Raw genomic sequence first — 22,455 nt, 5'->3', positions numbered from 1 at the left:
TGTTCTCCTTTTCTTCATTTTGCTTTCTTTGTTCATTATCGACCATGGAAGTAGTTGAAGGGATCTTAGGATCTACGATTTCTTGGGAATGCCAACCCTGATTTTGCATTGACACTTCTCCAATCAATAGAAAGGTCGCATGGGGGTGCAACTTCTCTAGGAAACTGCCCCCCAAATTAACCACCACCGCTTTGTTTAATGGATCAAGGGCATGGTAGAATATCTCAAGAAGCATCTTCTCTGGGTCTTCATAATGTGGGAATTGAGATATCTTACCGTTAAACCTCTCCTAAGCTTCAAACAATGACACTCCATTCATTTGTTAAAAATTCACAATCTCGTCCCGCTTTTGAAGAATTTTTTATGGTGGGAAATATCTATTAAGAAACACCGTTGTAAGCTCATCCCAAGATGTAATTAGGTAGAGTGGAAGTGAGCGGAGCCATAAAACACCTCACCCGTTAGTGAGAATGGGAAGAGGCAAAGCCAAATGGATTATTAAGTAATATATACTACACTGAACTACACATACACTTCCACGAAATTCTTCCAATGGACATTTAGGTCCTCAAAGGCTTGACCCTGTACAAACTATTCATTTGCAACATGAGAAGCATGATGCTAGTCACATGGAAGACTTCGTTCCCATGAGTTGATAGGATATGGATTGCACTTGTTTGTCCCACATTATTTAGTGGGCCCATATCATCTAGAGGGGCATCAAAGGGGCCCATATTGCTTGTGTTATCACTTATTGCTCTGTTAACACATTGACTATCTACAAAATATTAAAAATAACAAATAAAGTAAATTAGACCACCCCGGGTATTCCCCAAGTAAGAATCACACCACACAAGTGAAATATATATTCCACTCCTCGACAACGGCGCCATTTTTATGACGCTAAACTTACTCCCATGATTAAGGGGTGAGGCAGTCGTTATGAATTACCCATCTAGAGTTGGGGTCGAATCCACACGGACCGAATTATAAATTTCAAGTCCTATGGGTGCTCTAAATAAAAAAAGGTTACCCAAAATGATAATAAATAAGATACGTAAAATAAAATGAGGGGATTGATTTTTAACGATTTTCGACTATCAATGCACGAATATGACACTTTTGATTTAAAATAAAGATTATAGAGGATCTTGGGATTATGTTTACCTAAAGGTAAAGTATGTCGGTTGATGATGGCTTAGAAAGAAGCTTAGTTGTTGACCAAAGGATAGGCTAGGTCGAAAGTCATTATAGTCAATCTTTCAATAAAACTACAATGATTTCACCCATTGGCTCTTTGGAGCACCAAACAAGTGTGCAATTCATAATCACCCAAAACCTAAATCAATCATCCCTATTTCTAGGATAATGCTCTTTACATGATTTAAACTCCAAATATACTTATTTCTAAGATTGCAAAAGGTAGTAAACCACAGGCTCAATTGTCCACCATTACCTTGTCCCCCTATACCCTCTTTCAAGGATGTTATGGTTTACCTCAAGTTCACCTTCATCCCTCTTTGAAGGACGATGAAGGGTTTTTAGAGTTAGAATTTTTCACCCATCAAACCCATTTGGAGATTTGGGGTTTTGACATATCAAATTCTAACTCATTAACCCAAGCAATGGTTGAATTCATAATCAGCAACAAAAAGACATGCAAACACAATAACACCGACACACAATTACACTTTAGTTCAACATAATCCAAAGACTAAATTACTTAGATACTCATGAAGAAAGTAAAGAGAGATAACCATAAGGATTATCCAAAACATTCATTCTTCACAAAATTATTAAGAAATTAAGCCTCCAACAATAGTTAGACGTTTTTCCAATTAGAGTTCCTTCCTTTCAATTTGAAAATTTTGGTGAGGTAAGTTATACCCAAAGAAGAAAGGTTTTTTGCCTATATATGATTTGGGATTCATATATGCAATTTTAGAAAACTGCCCTGAGTCACATTCCCACTGAACCACAATCGTACAAGTTTGTACATGACCTCGGTTATGCTCTGCATACCATTATGCTAACCATCTTGGTTGACCACAACCCCGGCCTGAGGATCACGGTTGTGGTAATAGAGTTTGAACTGCTCAAGGTCTCTAGTTGCACTCCTTTTGCATCTATTTGACCCCTTTTTAGCTCTGATCCACATCTTTTCACCTTCTAAAATATATACCTATAAAATTTTGTAATTAGTGCATTTAGATCATGATAATGTCTCTTTTTCTGTTACAAAGCATGGTAGTGTTTACAAATGTTTGGTGTAAATTAGTGGTAAAATCACCACTCATCATATCTCCAACTTAAAATTTTGTTTGTCCTCAAGAAACACCACCCTTTTCTATTTGAAAATTTCCCATGTATGCCCTTATTCTATCAACCAATGATCAAGATGACTTAAACTTGATGGCTACCACAAAAAGCTCTTTGCACATGGGAAAAATGGTTTAAACAAACCCCTTCAATAAAATGCAATATTTGAAAGATCAATTAGACTTTTGAGGAACAATGATTTAACAACCACTAACACTCTAGAAATGACTCACTTGTTGACTACAACCAAGTTATACCCCTTTTTATCTCATTGTGCGGAGGATAAAAAAATTACCCACCTCAACTTGTTCACATACATCCTTACAAGAAAGAAGATTTCACACACCTTTTTACTAATCACACGACAAGGAATTTTAAGTGCAAACACTCTCCCTCTCAAAAAATTCTCCTTGTTAACAAGTACCATACCATAGGCTTGCCCCTATTTTTCAATCGCCACTACAATTACCACATTTAGTTGGAAAATACAAAGGACTTTTTGAGCTTGTAATATAGGTTTAGGATAGGGTAGGATATAAACTTAGGACAATAGGGATAAACCCTCCTTGAACTTCTACTTCATACTTTCTTTAATTTTTTTTTCTATTGGGCCACTTCTTTTTCTTTTACTATTTTTCCTTTTCCTTGTTTTCCCACTTTCCTCATTTTCTCTCTCTCTCTTTTTGTGTGAATAAATAATGAATTTCATTCCTTTGTGGGATCTTTTCTTTCTTCAAATCAAAATACTTTATTTGGTTAAGCACATAAGCATCTTTTTATTAATTCACGGCCTAAATACATTTCCTTCATTTACCACCACCCTCAACTTAGGCTTTAAGCCTAAACTTGTCCTTAAGTTCAAGGAGGATAGGGTTCAAAAGAGGATAAATAGAAAGGTCACGACTTGTAAATTATTTTCCAAAGAAAAATCCAAAGGCTCAAAGATGGTGACTAGGGGTAACTCCTATGTATTGGTAGGATTTTTAGGCGAGAGTGGGCTTCCAATGTCACAAATTGGCCAATGATAATTTAACTAACCAAGCACAATCAAAATATATCTTTGAAAGACTAATGCGGCATGCTATAGATGGTACAAGTACACATGAAATGTAGACAACTAAGCTCACACACATGACATGTGAATCTCGTCAAGGGGGTTCAATTTTTCATCCTTCTCGAGACAAAGATGGATTATTCACTATTATTCCGAAGTTAATTTTCAGAATCATAGAAAGGGGAAAAGTTTTTTCACAAGGTTTCTCGCATCCATGCCCTAGAATCTTGCAAGAATTTTGGATGAAGGGGGTTGTTTGTTTTGCATTCGTACCACGCATAATTTGCAAATCACAGCAACAACCCAAGTTGATGTCACATTGTGGCTCTAATATATGTGGACCACCCACATATCTACTTAGACTTCACCAATGGGTATGAGTGCAACCCCCAAATCATTAATGCCACAGGTACTCAGACTTCCCTTATATTAACCTTGATTCTACGGGTATTCAGACTTCCCTTACACTTTTTCCTTAAGAATGTCATCACTCAGTCTATTATAGGGAATCTCTTCGATTAAAACTGAACTAAAGTAGAAAACTAAGAACAAAGTAACTAATCCATACAAATATAGACACCATCAGAGTACCCAAATATTACAACCCAAGCAAAACTAAGAATCATCCCAAAGAGTTGAAAAGTATGCAAAAATATCAATAATACAGGCCCAAATCCAATGAATAAGGATATACCCCCAACTGAATGGATAGCAGTCTCCCTATTGCATAAATAATTAAGGTTAAGAAACATATGGATACTCCCTAAAATTGCATCAAGTGATGCTTTAACTCTCGAATTCTGTATCATCACCATTCACCTCAAGATTAGTCCACTCGGCTGGGGCCTTATGATCACTCTCCACCAAAGAGGGAGAAAGTTTGTATCAGGATTTTAGTACCTTTAATAGACCTTTCACACCCTTTCTTATGTTGATAAAGAACTCATCCCTCTTTTTCTCTCCTGTAGCTAATTTTTCATATTTAATCCGGAGGTCTCTGTGTGACTTCACCAAAGAGGAGTAGGCTTTCTCAAGCTGTGCAATGGTATCCACTTTCTTCTTTTGGTCCTCCCTATACTTTTCATAATTGGTATGTGATACATATGAATGATGCGTAGTGGAATGATCTCTCGGTACTTGGGGAAAACTAACAAAAGCTCCCTAATGGATGCAATATCAACTCCAATCTCCTCAAGAGGTCCGTAGTGGTTCGACTATGATACTCAGGCCCAATACATATTGCCTTTTCTATGTCAATCTTTTTCTTCTTTCCTTTTCCAGGTATGCCTTTTCCTAGAATCCTCAGGCGGTAAATGGGAGCACCAGGACGTACCCACGTATCACTACCATACTCTTTAACCCTCACTCTCCTACAAAGTTCTGTAATCAAAGAGGGGAAGAAGAGATACACACCACCTTAGTTCTTTAAATAATCATTTTCAGTGACCACAAGTTGACTACCATCCAAAGAGATGCCTTCTAGAATTCAAGAAACCATTCAAGCTCACAGACCTAGGACTGTGGTCATATGGGTACAATGAGAGGACTCACCTACAAATAATGTGCAGCTATATCCGAGCGTCGAAAGTGAAGTCATTCATGGAGATGTTGCTTTTAATTTTTTTCCCGAGAGACTCCCTATCTGGGGCATAGCCGTTGTGCCAACCAACTTCCCGATTTACAACCCTTTGCTTTGAATTCTCCCATATCTTCATGTTGGAGCCCATAAACATCATTGATTTTCTTATCCCAAAATTTCACCGGTTTGCTCAAAATCTTAATAGTCATATTGAATGGGTCTGAGAAGGACACTTCACTAATGTTGGCATACAATTCATGTACCCTTTTTTAATTTCCAATACAAGTCTCTAGAGAAATGCATTGCCACCTTATGGCTTCAAGTTTCTTATAAAATTTTGGTAGTTTCTCTGGAACATTCTCCAAGTAAGTACCTCTTTCCAGGAGCATTTTTTTCCTCGAAAGATCATTGTAGTAGTGAGTGTGGAACTCTGGTGCCATGAATTGGATGTGATCATACTTGCCAATGTGGTTAACCTAAAAACACTAGGCACTCATTAAATCAATCTATGACATTTTATAATGCGAGTTGTACCTCATTGTTCACTAGTGCTAATTGTAAAAAGGTTCTTAATGAAACTAGGGAAAAAATTTGGAAGTGTAGGATTTTTAGCATGGCAGGGAACTGGCTTTAGTTACTGCAATCACATTGACGTGATAGCCAACTATGAATGCAGTCATGATACATGAGGATTTTTTCATACTAGCTCTCCATGCTTAAATCCCTCCCAAGTTTTTAGGCTATTAGCATGATCTACAATATGGATCTATAGGAAGACAAATTGATCAATCGAAATAAGCGTTTGAATTTGCCCTTTCGAATGAAATTATCACTTTTGAAAGTTCATTTGGGTAATGTGTAAAACATTTTGTGTGCATATCTCATATGTATAGACTTTCCACACATTATTAGGTACTCAAGATTTCCCCACTTGTGTGAATACCTTATTCAAAAATCCATTACCAAACCAACACCAAGTATGAAAACATGGAAAGAATAACAATCAAAACTTCAGGCCCTCCCTTAATCATGAATTATATGGCCTATTTTCTAAAATAAAATCATAGATTCATGAAACCTATGAAGTAGTGATGCAAGAGAGATGCAAGGATACTGTTGGAGAGCTCACAAACTTTGCCAGAATCTAGCCCAAATTAGAGAGTACAATCATGAAAGGGAGTGTGAGAGAAATAAGGGAAATTAGGTATTAAATCACTGAATTGACCACGACAACACTCAGGTGGCCACGATTGCGGACACGAGGTTGACCACAATCGTGCTTGAAGACCGCGATCGTAGAACTGGGAGTAATTCTGTTCCCCTATTTTCCCCTGTTCAGCTCTGTGTATTGTCATGCTTATGGTGACCGCTCTGGGGACATTTTTTTTTCCCAAAACCTTACAATCAATGATAGCACTACACCCATGAGTCACCTCAATGGTGTCTCCTACAACAATTTTTTTCTTGGACATCAACTTTTTCTTTAGCTTAGCGTATCCTAGGATCTCTTGGATTGCCTTGAGTAATGGGATATTTATCGATAAGTTGATAAGTTTTTCCTTGAAAATCCTTAATTTATCACCTTTCTCTTTTTTATGCAATCGTTGAGGGAATAGAGGAAGAACATAGATTGTGGGTCTTGCTTCACTTTGTGGCTTTTTAATCTCAACCACTTCTTTGCCACTTTCATCGGTTTCCTTGTAATTATTTCCTTCTTGACTTTGAGGTAACACCTCCTTTACCTTCACAATGAAGTCTCCTTTAGAGGGTTCATCAAGGTTCTTTCCACTCTTGGTTACAATTGCTATACTTTGGACATCATTCTTTGGATTAGCAATCGTGTCACTAGGGAGTCCACTTCTAGGCCTAGCATTTAGTTGCATGGAGATTTACCTGACTTGGGTCTCCAATTTCTTAATTGTGGCGAAGTGAGACACCACGGTTTCGGAAAGTTGAGAAAAGTCACCTTTCAGTTCATAGACCATTTTATATATACTTTCTACTCTATTTAGTATTCTTGCTAACATATCGTCAATCTTAAATTTTTTTGGGGTCAATTGCACTTGACTCCTTGGCCTTAGCAAGATTATGAGGGGGAACATAATGGTCATACTTGTGTTCCTGATCTCTCCAATCTCTATCCATCTCGTGGTCCATCAAACCTTGGTTCCCACCTTGCCTTAGATAGGCGGGGCGGAAACCTCCTGAGTAGTTATCCAAATATTGAATTTCCCCATCCAACTTCTTTGTTGCTTATCTACCATGGAAGTAGTAGAAGGGATCTTAGGATTTTTGGTTTCTCAGGTATGCCAACCCTGATTTAGCTTTGACATTTCCCTAATCAATAGAAAGTTCGTGTGGTGCTGTAACTTCATTAGGGAAACGCCCGCCGCATTATCCACCACCGTTTTGTTTAATGGATCAACGGCACAATAACATATCTCAAGAAGCATCTTCCCCGGGACTTAATGATTTGGGCATTGATCTAACTTACCATTAAACCTCTCCTAAGCTTCAAACAACGGCCCTCCATTGATTTGTCGAAAATTCACAATCTCGTCCCGCTTTTGAAGAATTTGTTATGTTGGGAAATATATATCAAGAACATCATAGTAAGCTTGTCCCAAGATATAATTGAGGTGGTCGTTGTCAATAACCCAACTAGAGTTGGGATCGAATCCATAGGGAGCTAATTATAAATTTCAAGTCCTATAGGTGCTCTAACTACTAAAAGATTATCCAGAATTATAATAAACAAGACAAGTAAAATAAAATGGGGAGGGGGGGGGTTAGTTTGTAGCAATTTTTTACTACCAATACACAAATATGAAACTTTTGATTTAAATTAAAGATTAGAGAGAATCTTGGGATTATGTCTACCTAAATTTAAAGCATGTGGGTTGATAATGGTTTAGCATGAAGCTTAGTTGTTGACCAAAGGATAGGCTAGGTCGAAAGTCATTCTAGTCAATCTTTAAATAAGACTACAACGATTTCTTCTATTGGTTATTTCGAGTATCTACTAAGAGTGCAATTCGTAATCTCCCAAAACCTCAATCAAACATCCCTATTTCTATAATGATGCTCTTGACATGATTTACACTCCAAATACACTTATTTCTAAGATTACAAATCGCAAAAAATCACAGGATTAATTGTCCACCATTATCGTGTCCCCCTATAACCCCCTTTCAATGACGTTATGGGTTTTCTTAAGTTAACTTCCACCCATATTTCAAAGATGATGAAAGGTATTTAGAGTTTGGAGTTTTCACCCATTAAACCTATTAGGAGATTTGGGGTTTTCACCCATCAAATTCCAACTCACTAACCCAAGCAATGGTGGAATCCATACTCAACAACTAAAAATCATGCAAACTCAACAACACCCAAACACAGTTATACTTTAGTTGAACATAATCCCAAGACTAGATTACTTAGCTTCTAATGAATAAAGTAACGAGAGATATATGATAAGAAATATCCAAAAACATTCATTCTTCACAAAATTAGTTAGAAATTAAGCCTCAAATTTACACACTTGCCCAATTAGAGTTTATTCCTTTTAATTAAAAAATATCTATGAGGTCAGCAATACCCAAAGAAGAAAGGATTTTTGCCTATATATGATTTAAGATTTGTATATACAATTTTACAAAACTTCCCTGGGTCATATTCTCGCTGAACCCCAATCGTGCAGGTTTGACCACAATTATGGCTACCCGACCGCGGTTGTGCTCCACGATCACATTATGATGACCATCTTGAGTTACTACAACTGCGGCGAGGATCGGGGTTGCGGTAACTGAGGCTGAACTATTCCAAGTCTCTAGGTGCACTCTTTTGGCTTATATTTGACCCCTTTTTAATTTTGATCCACATCTTTTCACCTTCTCGACTATATACCTACAAAATGTGGTTATTAGTGAATTTAAATCATGATGATGTCTCATTTTCATATCCAATGCATGGCAGTGTGGAAAAATGTTTGGTGCAAATGAGTGGTAAAGCCAACACTAATAAAACACATATGAATAAAGATAAATATATGCTTAACAATTCTAAGGTACATCAACAACCAATATCTAGTCCACATTAATCCACAGAAACTCTAAGAAAAACCAAAAGACATCCTAGGTCAGGACATGCCCCCGATAATAGCCAAAAGATCTAATAGAATAGTATTTGACATAATGAAACCAAAACATGAAATGAGGTCTTTTGAAGTATGGAAGCTCAATAATTCAATCTGTATCACGAGTTTTCCCATGATCACCTACTCACTGCGCAGGAAAAATAAAGGTACTTTTGGTTCCTACATCATGTGGGGATCAACATTCAGATAGGGTTAAAGGGTTGAGCACTAGCATGTAACTTAGGTAAGGGATAAAATAAGGCCATGATCAATAGTTCAAAAATTAGTCAAATCCAATATATATAATCTGATACATATACATATAGACATCACATGTTGGGTAAGGAACAGGACTTAGCATGAAGTAAAACAATTTCCTTGATTGTGTCACATAACTGTTATAGTAGTAATCACGGGCTATATGAGCCCCATCTCTCACCCTCTAGTCAGGCCCTAGTGCATGTATCCACATAAACCAGAGAATAATCATAACATATATGCACAGGGGACTTAAACCTCCCAATCATACATTAAGAGTAACATAAACACCACACCAAAAGCAAGTGTGACTCAAAAACCCGGCCATTTAGATCCTCACTCTGGCAAGTGCGGTTTCTAGTATTGGTCCCTTGGGACCTCCAACTTTCTGACTTCTCTACATAACCTACTTTAAGCCTAATTAATAATATTTAGCATATAAACTAGTCATTTATTCCAAGAGTTATTCGTTTAGACAGACCATATGTCTCATCATACCCATATGATTCCAAGCTTGTGATTTTACAAAACTAAACCACTTAGCCAACGGGAACTCTAACCATTCAGACCATTAGACTCCAACCCATTTAGCCATTTGGGACTCTAAACCAACAATTAACATGACTCTGACCCATTTAGCCAAATGTAACTCTAACCCATCAGCCAATAGGACTTCAAAATATTTAACCTATTGGGACTCAAACCTATTTAGTTAATTAGGACATAAACCAATTTACTTAATTACACTTAAGCCCATTTATGTGTCAATAGTCCTCTTATGCCATGCAAGAGTTTAACAATAGTTCAATGTGCATTATTTTATATTCAAATCCAATATCACAAGATTGGGTTGAGGTTATTACCAATTGAATTGTCAACACTCAAAAGATTGGGGAAATTCACAACTAGTCTATTCACTATGCCCATGCATACCATAAGTTCAAAACCGTCGATAAAGTATGAAAAGTTACACATAAACCATGGGAACGTCATTTAAGAATACGATACGATTATTCAAAACACAAAACCCACATTCCAAAGACAACATCCAAACCTCTTGAATAGCTATTTAAAACACATGCTTTAACAAATAATAGTTGGGGACGAGTAACATTCCTAAGATATCAAGATTTACGAATATAAATCAACCCTTGGAAGGTCTAGATTCCAATTTATTAAAACCCTAGCTTTTTCTTGCCTTAGGGATTTGACAGAGTTTTCAAAAGTGTTGAAAATAATGCCCCAAAGGTGTTTTGTCATGGGTCTTAAGTGAGTAATGAGGAAAATGTCCAAAGTGCCCTTCATTAAAAGCTAAAATATTATTGCTAGTGACTACGGGTCACTATAAGACTTATCTAGACATACTTTGACTCATCACCATGAGTTGTATTCTGGACACTAGCTAAGGGACCCCTCTCTATAGACCCGATAACTCATGATACATGTATTTTCAAGAGACGATATGACTTATAGGGTCTTAGTCTTAACCAAGACAAAACATTTGGGTCATTACACTGGTCACCCTATGATTATAACCTTAAGATTCTTATATAGTCCTTACAACTCATCGGGCTCAAGTCATAACAAAGGAAGAAACAAGGGAAACCTTCACTTGTTAGGTCATAATTTGGGTTATACGACCCGAATAGAGACCTTACGACTCATATAGTCAGTGGTAGTCAGGGTAGTGAACTCATAGCTCAGGGATTTTTCAAGATAAATAAATCTGGGGTGTTAAATTCTCCCCTCAAGAACATTCATCGCTGAATGATAAGACAAGGCATCCACTAGAATGATTTAACACTGAACACAACCAAACTTTTCTTTAACAAATATATTCTGGAATACACATACCTTAAGCGTGATTATCCAGAATAGGGAACAAGAATGGATACTTGGACTTCTTGTCTTCTTCATATTCCTAAGTAGCTTTTCAACCTTTTGGTTCCTCCATAGAACTTTCACTGAATCCACATCCTTAGTCCTCAAACGATGAACATGCCTATCCAAAATCTAGACTGGGACTTCCTTACAAGACAAGGAATCCAAACACCAATACTCTCCTAAGAAAAATCCAAGGAAGGATGACCCACACACTTCTTCAACATCAAAACATGGAATACCTAATGGATAGAACCCAAACTCGAAGGAAACTTAATATCATAAGATGCGTTGCCTATTCTTCTCAAAATCAAGTATGGTCTAATTTAATAGGAATTGAGAATCCAATTTTTTCCAAAACTTATCACCCCTTTCATGGGATACACCTTCAAGAACACCTAATCTCAAACATCAAACTCTAATTTAATATTCCTCACATTTGCATAGAATATTTTGTGACTTTAGGCGGTCTTAAGTCTATCCCTAATAACCTTCACCTTCACCATGGCCTGATGAAGCAAATCAAGACCAAATAATCCAACATCATCAACTTTGAACCACCTAATAGTAGAACGATATCTCATATAATACAAAGCCTCGAGTGGAACCATCTAAATGATGGAATGATAGTTGTTATTATACGCAAACTCTATGAGAGGTAAGCAATCAATCCAACTACCAAAAAAATCAATGACAAGAGCCAATATCATATTCTCCAAGGTTTGAATAGTTATCTCCACTTGTCCATTCATCTGATGGTGGAAAACGGCACCAAGGTTTAGCTTAGTCCCCTAACCTTGCTAAAATGAATGCCAAAACTGAGAAAAGAACTAGGTACCTCAACCCGTGATGATAGATATTGGAGCACTATGCCACTTGATAATTTCCTGAATGAATAACCTCACATAATCCTCTACAACATAATAAGTCTTCAAAAGAAAAAAAGTAGGCAAACTTAACTATCCTATCTAAGATGACCCAAATCGAATCAAACTGACCATGAGATTGTTGAAGACTGGTAAAAAAATCAATTTTAATCACTTCCCATTTCCATACTGACAACTCAATCTCTTTAGATAACCCACCAGGACTCAAGTGCTCAACCTTCACTTGCTGACAAACCAGACATTTAGCTACAAAATTAGACACATCTATCTTCATGTGGTTCTACCAATACATCTCCTTCAAATCACTATCTATCTTTTTTGATCCAGGAAAAATCATATACAGTGACTTATGATTCTCATGAAAAACCATTTATCACAGCCCATCAACATCAGGACCGTATAACCTACCTTAGAACCTCAAGATACCATCACTACCAATCTCGAAAGCCATTACTTTCTATTGAACCATATCTCCTTTAATCTACATCATGATAGGATCCAAATCTTGCTTCTCTTTCACCTTATCATCAACAGATGATTTCACCACTTCTTGAACAATTACACCTCCGTCTTCAAAATCCAAAAGGCGAACTCTAGGATTAGCCAACCGTTGAATATACTTTACCAAACATCACTTCTTGTCATCCAAATGAGATAGACTTTCCACGGACAACCTACTTAGAGCATTAGTAACCAAATTATTTATACTTGAATGATAATGAAGACTTATATCATAATCTTTGAGCAATTCAAGCCATCTCATTTGCCTGAGATTCAACTCCTCCTAGGTGAAAACATACTATAGGCCTTTATGATCTGAGAAGATGTCAATATGTACCTTATATAAGTAATAATGCTAGATATTCAAAGAAAACACCATAGACAACAACTCCAAATAATGAATCAGCTAATTTCTCTTATGAACTTTTGCTTCCTAGAAACAGACGCCTCTACCTTTCTATGTTGATTCAATAAAAATCTTATCCCACATGGTACACATCATAATATAAAAAAAAATTGTCAGTACCCTCGAGCAGCCTCAAAACAGGTGTAGAAGTCAACTTATTTTCCAACTTCTCAAAGCTACCCTCATAAACATTTGACCAAAGAAATATCACCTTTTTCTAAGTTGATTTATCAAATGGAGTAGCAATGGACAAGATGCTCTCCAGAAACCTCAAACAATAATTGGCTAAACCCAAGAAGCTCTGAATAAAGGTTGGATTCATGATTCTATTCCACTTCTTAACTGTCGGAACTTTTTGTCGATTCACCATAATACCTTTAGTAGAAACAAAATGACCCTAAAAATTAATAGTATTAAACCAGAACTTACACTTAGACAACTTATTTTCCAAATATTGATCCTTAAGGGACTACAACACTATACGAAGGTGATTGACATGGTCCTTCTCACTCTTTGAATATACCAGAATATCATCAATGTAGACAATAATGAACAAGTCAAGAAATGGATGGAATACCTGGTTTATAAGATCCATAAATACTATTGAGGCATTAGTCAACCCCAAAAACATGACCAAAAACTCATAAAGGCCATATCGGGTATGAAAAGTATTCTTAGAGATATCCACCTCTCTAATCTTCAACTAATAACAACCTGACTAAAGGTCAATCTTACAAAAGTAATTTGCATCGTAAAGTTTGTCAAATAGGTCATCAATTCAACGAAGAGGATACTTATTATCTGTTACCGCCTTATTCAGCAGGTAGTAGTTTATACAATCCGAAGGGAACAATCCTTCTTATGCATAAAGAGAATAGGAGCACTCCACAAAGACATACTACGACTGCTAAAACTCGTATTGAGAATATCTTTCAGCTGCTCCATAAGTTCTTTCAACTCAGTCAGAGCCATTCTGTAAGGAGGGATAAAGATAGGAAGGGTATTTAGAAGAAGGTCAATCCCAATATTTATTTCCCTATAAAGAGGAATACCGAGAAGATCATTAGGAAACACTATGGGAAACTAATTAACCATGGAAATAGATTGCAATGAAGGACCCTCATAGTTAGAATCTTTAACCGGGACCAAATGGTAAAGAAATGCCTTGGAAATCAACTTCCATACTCTAAGATATAAAATAAACCTTTCCTTAGAAACTAGGAAATTACCTTCCGACTCAATCACGAGTTTATTCGAGATTTGGAAACTGACCTTTCGGGTCCTACAGTCAAGAAAGGAATAGCATAAAAAGAGTAAATCCATCACAAATAAACATCAAAATCTTGAATATACAATTCAATGAAATCCATCAAAGTCTTCCTACCACTGAAAGATACACATAGCCCCTGTAGACTCTTCTATCCACAATAGAATCACCCAGCAGGGTAGATACAAAAAGGGGTTAGATATACACTCAGGACTAAAACAAAAATAAATATCCACATAAAGGGTTACATAAGAAAAAGTAGACCCCGGATCAACTAAGAAATACATATCATTAGAGAAATGTTCTATCTTACCAGTGAAAACATTAGGAGAAGCCTCAAATTCTTGATGGGTGGTAATAGAATACTGATGATTCTGATGAGTGCTGATACTAGAAGTAGTACCCTTTAGTGTCGGGGCTGAAAAGTAAAAATAAGTTCCTTATTAGCCCCAGTAGGAACCTTTACTAAAGGACAATCGTACTGTAGGTGACCAAGCTAATCACACTTAAAACATTGATTCTTACCCTCATCAAAAACACCATTATGCACCTACCCACAGAAATAATAAGGAGGATAAGATGGAGACGACTGGGGCCTGCTGGCCTAAAACTAGGCATCTAGTGCCCTAAATACACTATTATTCTGGAAACAATTATCACCCTATGAATTCGAAGAAGGAGCACTAGCCGTTGAGTAGGAACCAGAATTTTTCCACTTCTTCTTAAACCACTACTTACTATCTTTACCACCATATTGCTGACCTCCATTTTGCTCTAAGTATCTAAACTTATTACTTTTCCTTCCCTAATCTCTAGTTTCTTCTTCTTCACCTCCTCAACTTGTTGTATTACATACACAACAGCCTAGAGATATCCCTATCCTTATTTAATAAAGTCACCATGCACTACAATACCAAGTCATGAGACAAGCCTAAAACAAACTTTCTCATCCTTTACCTCATAGATGACACCAATTCCAGAGAATAACAAGATAACTAATAAAACCTTAAGGCATATTCTTTCACACGTATTTTGCTTTATTTCAAATTCATGAACTCCTTAGGCTTTATCTCCCTCTACACCTGAGGAAAGAAGCGATCTAGAAAAGCACCAAAGAACACATCCTATAATGTTGACTCTGTATCATCTCCCCTATGTTACTCCCACACCTTATACCACTTATATGCTATATCTTTTAATTAATAAGTAGCAAATTCCACACCCTCTACATCAGTATCATGTATCACTCAGAAGTTTATCTATATCTCATTAATGAAATTTTGAGGATCTTCATCAACCTTTGAACAGGTAAAAGTCAAAGGACTCAACCTTATAAACTTTCCAACTCTAGTGACCTTAAATAATAGAGAAATAGAAGAAACATGCTCAGCCAGAGAGGCCACTAACTAGGTAAATAAATGGATCGATTGGTAAAACTCAACATTGAATACATCGGCTTAAGATATTTGAAGAGGGATAAAGGGAATTGGTTGAACTCCATGTGTGTAGTCTGGTGTTGGGACCCTAGACCGGGTTTATACGCCATAAGTAGGCCAAGTTTAATCAACATTGTTCTTAAATGGAAAAGAGGAGTTTTCATGAGCATCAGATCTTCTTGGAGGCACTACCTAAAATGCGAACAAGTGGGAATTAGAGAAATTCATGAACTTAGAGTTTATAGCCCAAAATTGTTCAATAAGAAAAGGAAACATTCCTAAAATGTCACATATCCTAACTCTTATAAGTGTAGCATGCTACACACCCATAAAATTAACTCTAGTTGACATGACATTATGGATACCCAATTGACTATGAACTGAGGCTCTGATTCCAACTCTATCATGAATCGAACCAGGCCTAGCCACGACGAGTATCTCAAGTCTGCCATTGACAAGAGACCTCCCTCTTTTCCTAGTCAAATAAAACACAATATTCTAACAGTGGTTGAATTCTGAACATATAATAATATAGATAAAGATAAGTTCAAGAAGTCTAAGATACACCAACAGCCAATACCTAGTCCACAATAATCCATAAAGCCTCTAAGGAAAACCAACAGACATCCTAGGTCGGTGCATGCCCCTAATAATAGCCAAAAGAACTAATAGAATAGTCAATGGCATAATGAAACTAAAACATGAAATGTGGTATTCCAAAGTATGGAAGCTCACCACTTTAATCTGACTTATGATCTATTCCACAATCACCAAGTCGGTTCACTAGAAAATAAGAAATACTTCTTGTTCCTACATCGCGTGGGGATACAATGTTCAAAGACAGTTAGTGGGTTAAAAACTAGCATGTAACATAGGTAAGGGATAAAATAATTCCTTGATCAATAGTTTAAAAATAAATCAAATTCAATACAAATAATCCAAAGCATATATATATATATATATACATACATATCACATGTTGGGATAGGGAACATAGCTTAGCGTGACGTAAAATATTAACCTGGATTCTGTTGCATTCCATTGTAATAATACTCATGGTGTATAAGAGTCGTAGCTCTTACCCCCTGGTTTGGGCCCAAGGTGGATAAACACACCAACTAGGGATAAATCATAACATATATAAACAGGGGATTAGAACCCTCCCAGTTATATATTTAGGATGACATGAACACCCATTCAAAATTAAGGATAACTCAAATACCCAACTATTTAGACCCTTGAACTGCTAAACACAATTTCCAATATTGGTCCCTCTATACCTCCAGCTTTATAGCCTATATACAAAACCCTCTTTAATCCTAATTAAACATATTTAGTACATAACCAACTAATTTAATCAAGGGGTCATTCACAAAGGCATATCATAGGTATCATCATACCCTTGTGCTTGCAATCTTATTATTTTTCCAATATAAACCACTTAGCCAATGTAACTCTAACCCCTCAACCCATGGGACTCCAACCAATTTATTTATTTAGCACTCTATCCCAACATCTAATAGGACTCCTACCCATTTAGCAAAATGGGACTCTATCCCATCAACTAATAGGACTTTAAAATATTTAAATATTTGGGACTCAAATATATTTAGTTTATTAGGACTCAAACTTATTTAATCAATTGGGACTTAAACTTGTTTAGTAAACTGGGACTTGAAACCATTTATGTTTCAATAGGCTTTTATGCCATGCAATAGTTCAAGAATAGTTCAATGTGCATAATTTCATCATCAAAATTAATTTCACAATATCGGGTTGAGGTTATTACTATTTCAATTGTCAACATGCTCAAGATTGGTGGTATACATAACCCCCTTGTTTATTCACCATGCACATGCACCCCACAAGTTTAAAACCATCAATAAAGCATGAAAAGTTACATATAAACCTTGAGAACATCATTTAAGAAAATAATCATTCAAAATGCATCAACCCACACTCCAAACACATCTCTATCTTATGGAGAGAAATCAACTCTTGGAAACTCTAGATACCAATATCTTACAAACCTATCTTGTTCTTGCCTTAGGGATTTGAGAGAGTTTGAGAGAGTGTTTAATATTGATAAGTGTTGAAAATAATGCCCCAAAGGTATTTTATGGTCATGGGTCATAATTTATTAATGGGGAAAATATCTAAAATACCTTTTATTAAAACCTAAAAAATTATCATCAGTGACTACAGGTTACTATATGACTCATATGGAAAGACTACAACACGTCACTTTGAGTCATAATCTTGACAGTAGCTAACGGACCCCTCTTTGGTGACCCTACAACTCACATCACATGACTCATCATGATACCATACGACTCATAGGGTCCTAGTCAAAATAAAGATAGAATATTTGGTATAAGTCATACGATGTTAATTATGCTATTAAAAAATGACTCATCATAAGATCATATGGCTCACTTCCTTATGACTAATTGGGCTCAAGTCATAACCAAAGAAGAAGCAAGGGCAACCTTCACTAGTCAGGCAAAGGTTTGGGTCATACAACCCATATATAGACCTTACGAATCATATAGTTAGTCGTAGTGAGGGCAGTGAAATCAATGCTTAGGATTTTCCTTAGACAAAAAAACTGGGGTGTTATACTTAGTCAAGTTTAGGGGTAGAATTTGACTTATATTATACTTTAGGAATTTTGTAGTGTGCTCTTAACCACCTAAAACCATGATCGAAGTTAGTTCTCTTGAAATTCTTATATGTTTATTGAACACCTAGAGAATGCCTTTTTGAGGAAATATTGAGAAACTTTGATAGTTAATAGTTATGTTGGTTAATGTGATGGTTGTTGCCTATTGATTATGCTATATTTTATGATATTGATGATGATATTTATGATATTGATTATATATACATATACAGAGTTTGCGTCTGGTAGATAATTATGTTATTGACTATATACCAAGCTTGAATATTGAGGATGATTATGATATTATTTGTTATTTGTTAGTTCAAGTCCATCTATTGATTATATTTATCGGTTTGATTCTGGATATACATATTATTCTATGATGATATACGCCTTATGATTTATGAAATCGGGGTGTGAGATTGAATGTAACAATTTAGCTATGTTGGAAAATGAGGGAATGGTTATAATGTGGCATGATATAAATGGACCCTAATAGTAAAATGACTAGTTGAAAAATGATGGCAAATTCATAAATGATGACTAGTGAATATGATGATTGATTGATAATTAAATTAGAGCTAAAATATGGATAGGTGACTAATAGACTAGTGTATAAATGATGATAAAGTTTCTATATGTTCGAAAACTATGAAATAAAGGTTACATATCGAGTTTGTTAGTTATAAGTGATGAATGGATGCTTTAACCTATCTTTGAGTGTGCTCTTTAGGTTAATAGGAGCCTTTGATAGGTTATTTACTTTCCAAATCAATTGGCGTATGGCAGCCAATTTTTTTAATCTGACTAAATGTGTTGATATTTTATGTTATGTTGTTGTTATGATTTATTTACATACTATGCACAATCATATTGGAGCTACTTTAGGTTTATCTATACCTTGATTTAGTTATGTTATCTTGCATATTATCATACTTATATCATAATTTAGCTCAGTCAGTTAATGATGCCTACTAAGTACCCGTTAATTCATACTATACTTTTGTATCTTTTTTGGTGCAGATCTAAGTACTAGCTATCGCTGTTGATTTTTGATCATGTTGTTTTGATTTTCTTGAGATAGGGTGAGCAATTATAGTTAATTTTGCCTATTTCCCTCTAGATATAAATATTTAGTCTTCTGCTATCAAGACAGATGTTGTTGACTATTCTATGCCTTTAAGTTGTATTATTATTAGATGATCTTGTAGTGACTCTACCAAGTCGTGAGATGGTATCTTTTATTGACTCTTTAATCTATTTAGAACTCCTTTCTTAATTATTAATGTTTTATTATTTTTTTCTATGATTGGACATTTACCAAATTAACCCATTGAATTAAGCTCCAGGTTACAGTTTGTCTTACCTACTGGCTAGATAGAGTAGGTGGTGTCATAACTCGTAAATCTAGTCATGGCACTTTTAGAGTTGGTATCGCCCCATTTCCTTCTATCTTAATTATGTCTAGTCTTTAGTTTAGAAATAGAATTGTATTGATTACTTTAGACGTGGGTGGTATTTATAGTAGCTCTTGTACTGGCTTTACCAGGTCGTGGTATAGTTGTCTATATTATGTTTATCTTTTAGACTATGATATTGTCTTTCTTATTTCTTGTTGAATTGTTTAATTCTCCCTTTTAAGGCTATTTCCACCAAGTTAACCCATTGTAAATAGCTCTAGATTATGGTTCGGCTTACCTACTAGCAGGGTTTAGTTAGTTCCATTATCACTCATAAATCAGGTTGTGACACCCACATCCCCCAGAGAATAACTAATTTTTTATTATTAACAAAGAAACACCTAAGTGAATTGCTCTCTCAAGTTGCTACTGTTACAATGAATTTATCAGAATTTTTTAGATAATTTTACAATGAAGAATGGTCATCCTTTTATAAATGATGAAACTTGAACACCAAGCACAAGATAAGAAAAACAAACATAAACAAAAAGTATCCTCCATAAACTTTTACTTACTCTCTAGGTTTAATTTCCAAACAAGTCATTTGATACGTGAAATTTACTTACACAAGGAAAGACCCCACAAAATATCAATTCTTTCAGAATAATTTGTCCTAACCTTCTAATTCTTTGCCAATACTTCATTAATACAAATTCAATTGAATAATAAGAATCTTCTTTTAAGCAGGATGTACTCTTTCTTAATACAAAGTTTCTGGAGATAATTTGAAAAGCTAGCCACTGTAAAACTTATTTAAGTCCACGATCACTTTATTTTTTTTTAATTTGTTTTCTATTAGTTAAGGTTTAAAAAGGGAAAAAGGTTGTGAAAAGTGAGTTCAGTTGTGGAATCAGGATTGTTTTTAGCATTGTTGAAATATGGAGATAAAAATACAATTATTATAAAAAACATCAAAGTCCCTTTATATTTTCATTAAATAAATCCAACTACCTTTCTCCATCCTCAACCTTTCATCCTCCCATTTCTCTCCTAAACAAACTCCAAAGCTATAACTTTTTATCTATCTTTTTTTTCATGCTAAAAGCTATGTTTTTATTGCACTTAGGTAAGTTTAATCGTTATTCCAATCATTTTTAGCTCTATACTACTATTATTTTATTGTGTTTAACGTATTGAATCCTGGGTCTATGTTAAAATTTCAATGTTCTTAATTAATTAGTGAAAACGTGGAATATTTTTACTTTATTTTCTTGACTTCATATCAATAGTTGCATTTTTATTTTGATAATGTATAGAAGAATCTTGAATTTTTATATTTATCCCACCTATCGATTTTTAAAGCTATTGTGAATTCATTTCACTCTAATGGTGTTGTTGTCTAATGCATTGTTGACTTGTGAAATAATTCATACTTGTTGCATTTTTCTTGTGTGAGATATTTTTTAATTTTTGTTAATAGACTTGTGATCGATAGATTGAGTGCTATAGAATTATCTTTTCATTTAGATCATAAAATATGAGTAAACTTAGGAAAGACGCTAAAAGAATTGATTTTTAATGCTTTTAGCAGTAGGGGAAAAAACAAAAATAAATTGGAAAAACATTTAAAAGACAAAAAAGTTATAGAGGGAAGGACCTGTGTCTTACTCAAAAACCAAGACTGAAATAGATCGATGTAAGGATAGTGATGATATTGATGTTTAATCTAAATCTAGTGATAAGAAGAGTATGAGAGATAGTGGTGTTGAGGATAACGATCCCTTAGCCTTGGTAATTTGTATAAGAGAAATTTCTAGTGAGATGTTTGATGTAGTGACACTTATGAATGATCTAGCATCTTTTCCTATGAATATTTCTATTTGATCAAGGATTATGGTATATTGGTAATTTAGAAATTTTCTTGTTGATCAAAGACATAAGCATAACTTTAAGGATACCTATTGTAGACACTTAAGAAACATGCCAAATTACCTTAAATTCAACGAAAAGATGGTCCATTCATACTTTGCAATGTGTTGAGGAGGATAAAATATCACATGAAATATGATTTTTTTGTGAATGATCAGCCCGTTTGTTTTGTCTTAAAAGAATTTACTTTGATTATGAGGTTAAATTATTCAGACTATCTCCATGATTTTAATTGAACCATGTTATTTAAAGGAGCGAAATTTCTCATTTCAAGGTGACCAAAAACAAAAGAATACCAAAACTAAGGTTGTTGCGTTTGATTAAAAGGAATGGGCTAAATAAGGAGCATAAATTGAAGTGTTTTTTTGTATTGTTCAAGCACTTCATTCTGCTTGCAAAAATGCACTTAATATTGCGGATTCTAACTTAATCAAAATCTCCGATGATTTAAGTGTTTTCGAGGGTTATCTATGGGTAAAGATTCATTTGAATTGAACTCGAATCTTTTATAAAAGAGGACTGACTTGATGAAGAAAAGAGAAGTACACAATAAAAAAATGAATGCATCTTATGCTTTGTAATGCTTTTCTTAGCCATTTCTGATATTTATTATCAACTATCAAGTTAGTTTATTATAAACCCTTATTTACTTATGTAGTAATTTATAGACTCTCATTATTTATTTGTTCTTGTATTAGTTATAGGTTTGGATATACAATTCTTTTTTCTATCTTTAAATGT

General features: G+C 35.1%; 1 non-coding gene across 1 annotated transcript; it reads left to right on the top strand.

Annotated features, from left to right (window-relative positions):
• The first annotated feature begins 245 nt into the window (after window positions 1-245).
• On the top strand, window positions 246-357 carry LOC124886289. Its single transcript, XR_007043375.1, has one exon. It is a non-coding gene; the product is annotated as a small nucleolar RNA R71 (small nucleolar RNA).
• Window positions 358-22,455: the final 22,098 nt, after the last annotated feature.

This window comes from Capsicum annuum, chromosome 7 (genome assembly GCF_002878395.1).
Source record: "Capsicum annuum cultivar UCD-10X-F1 chromosome 7, UCD10Xv1.1, whole genome shotgun sequence".
Lineage (NCBI taxonomy): Eukaryota > Viridiplantae > Streptophyta > Magnoliopsida > Solanales > Solanaceae > Capsicum > Capsicum annuum.
Note: the sequence above shows the minus strand (reverse complement) of the source record. Positions and strands in the feature narration are given on the sequence as shown.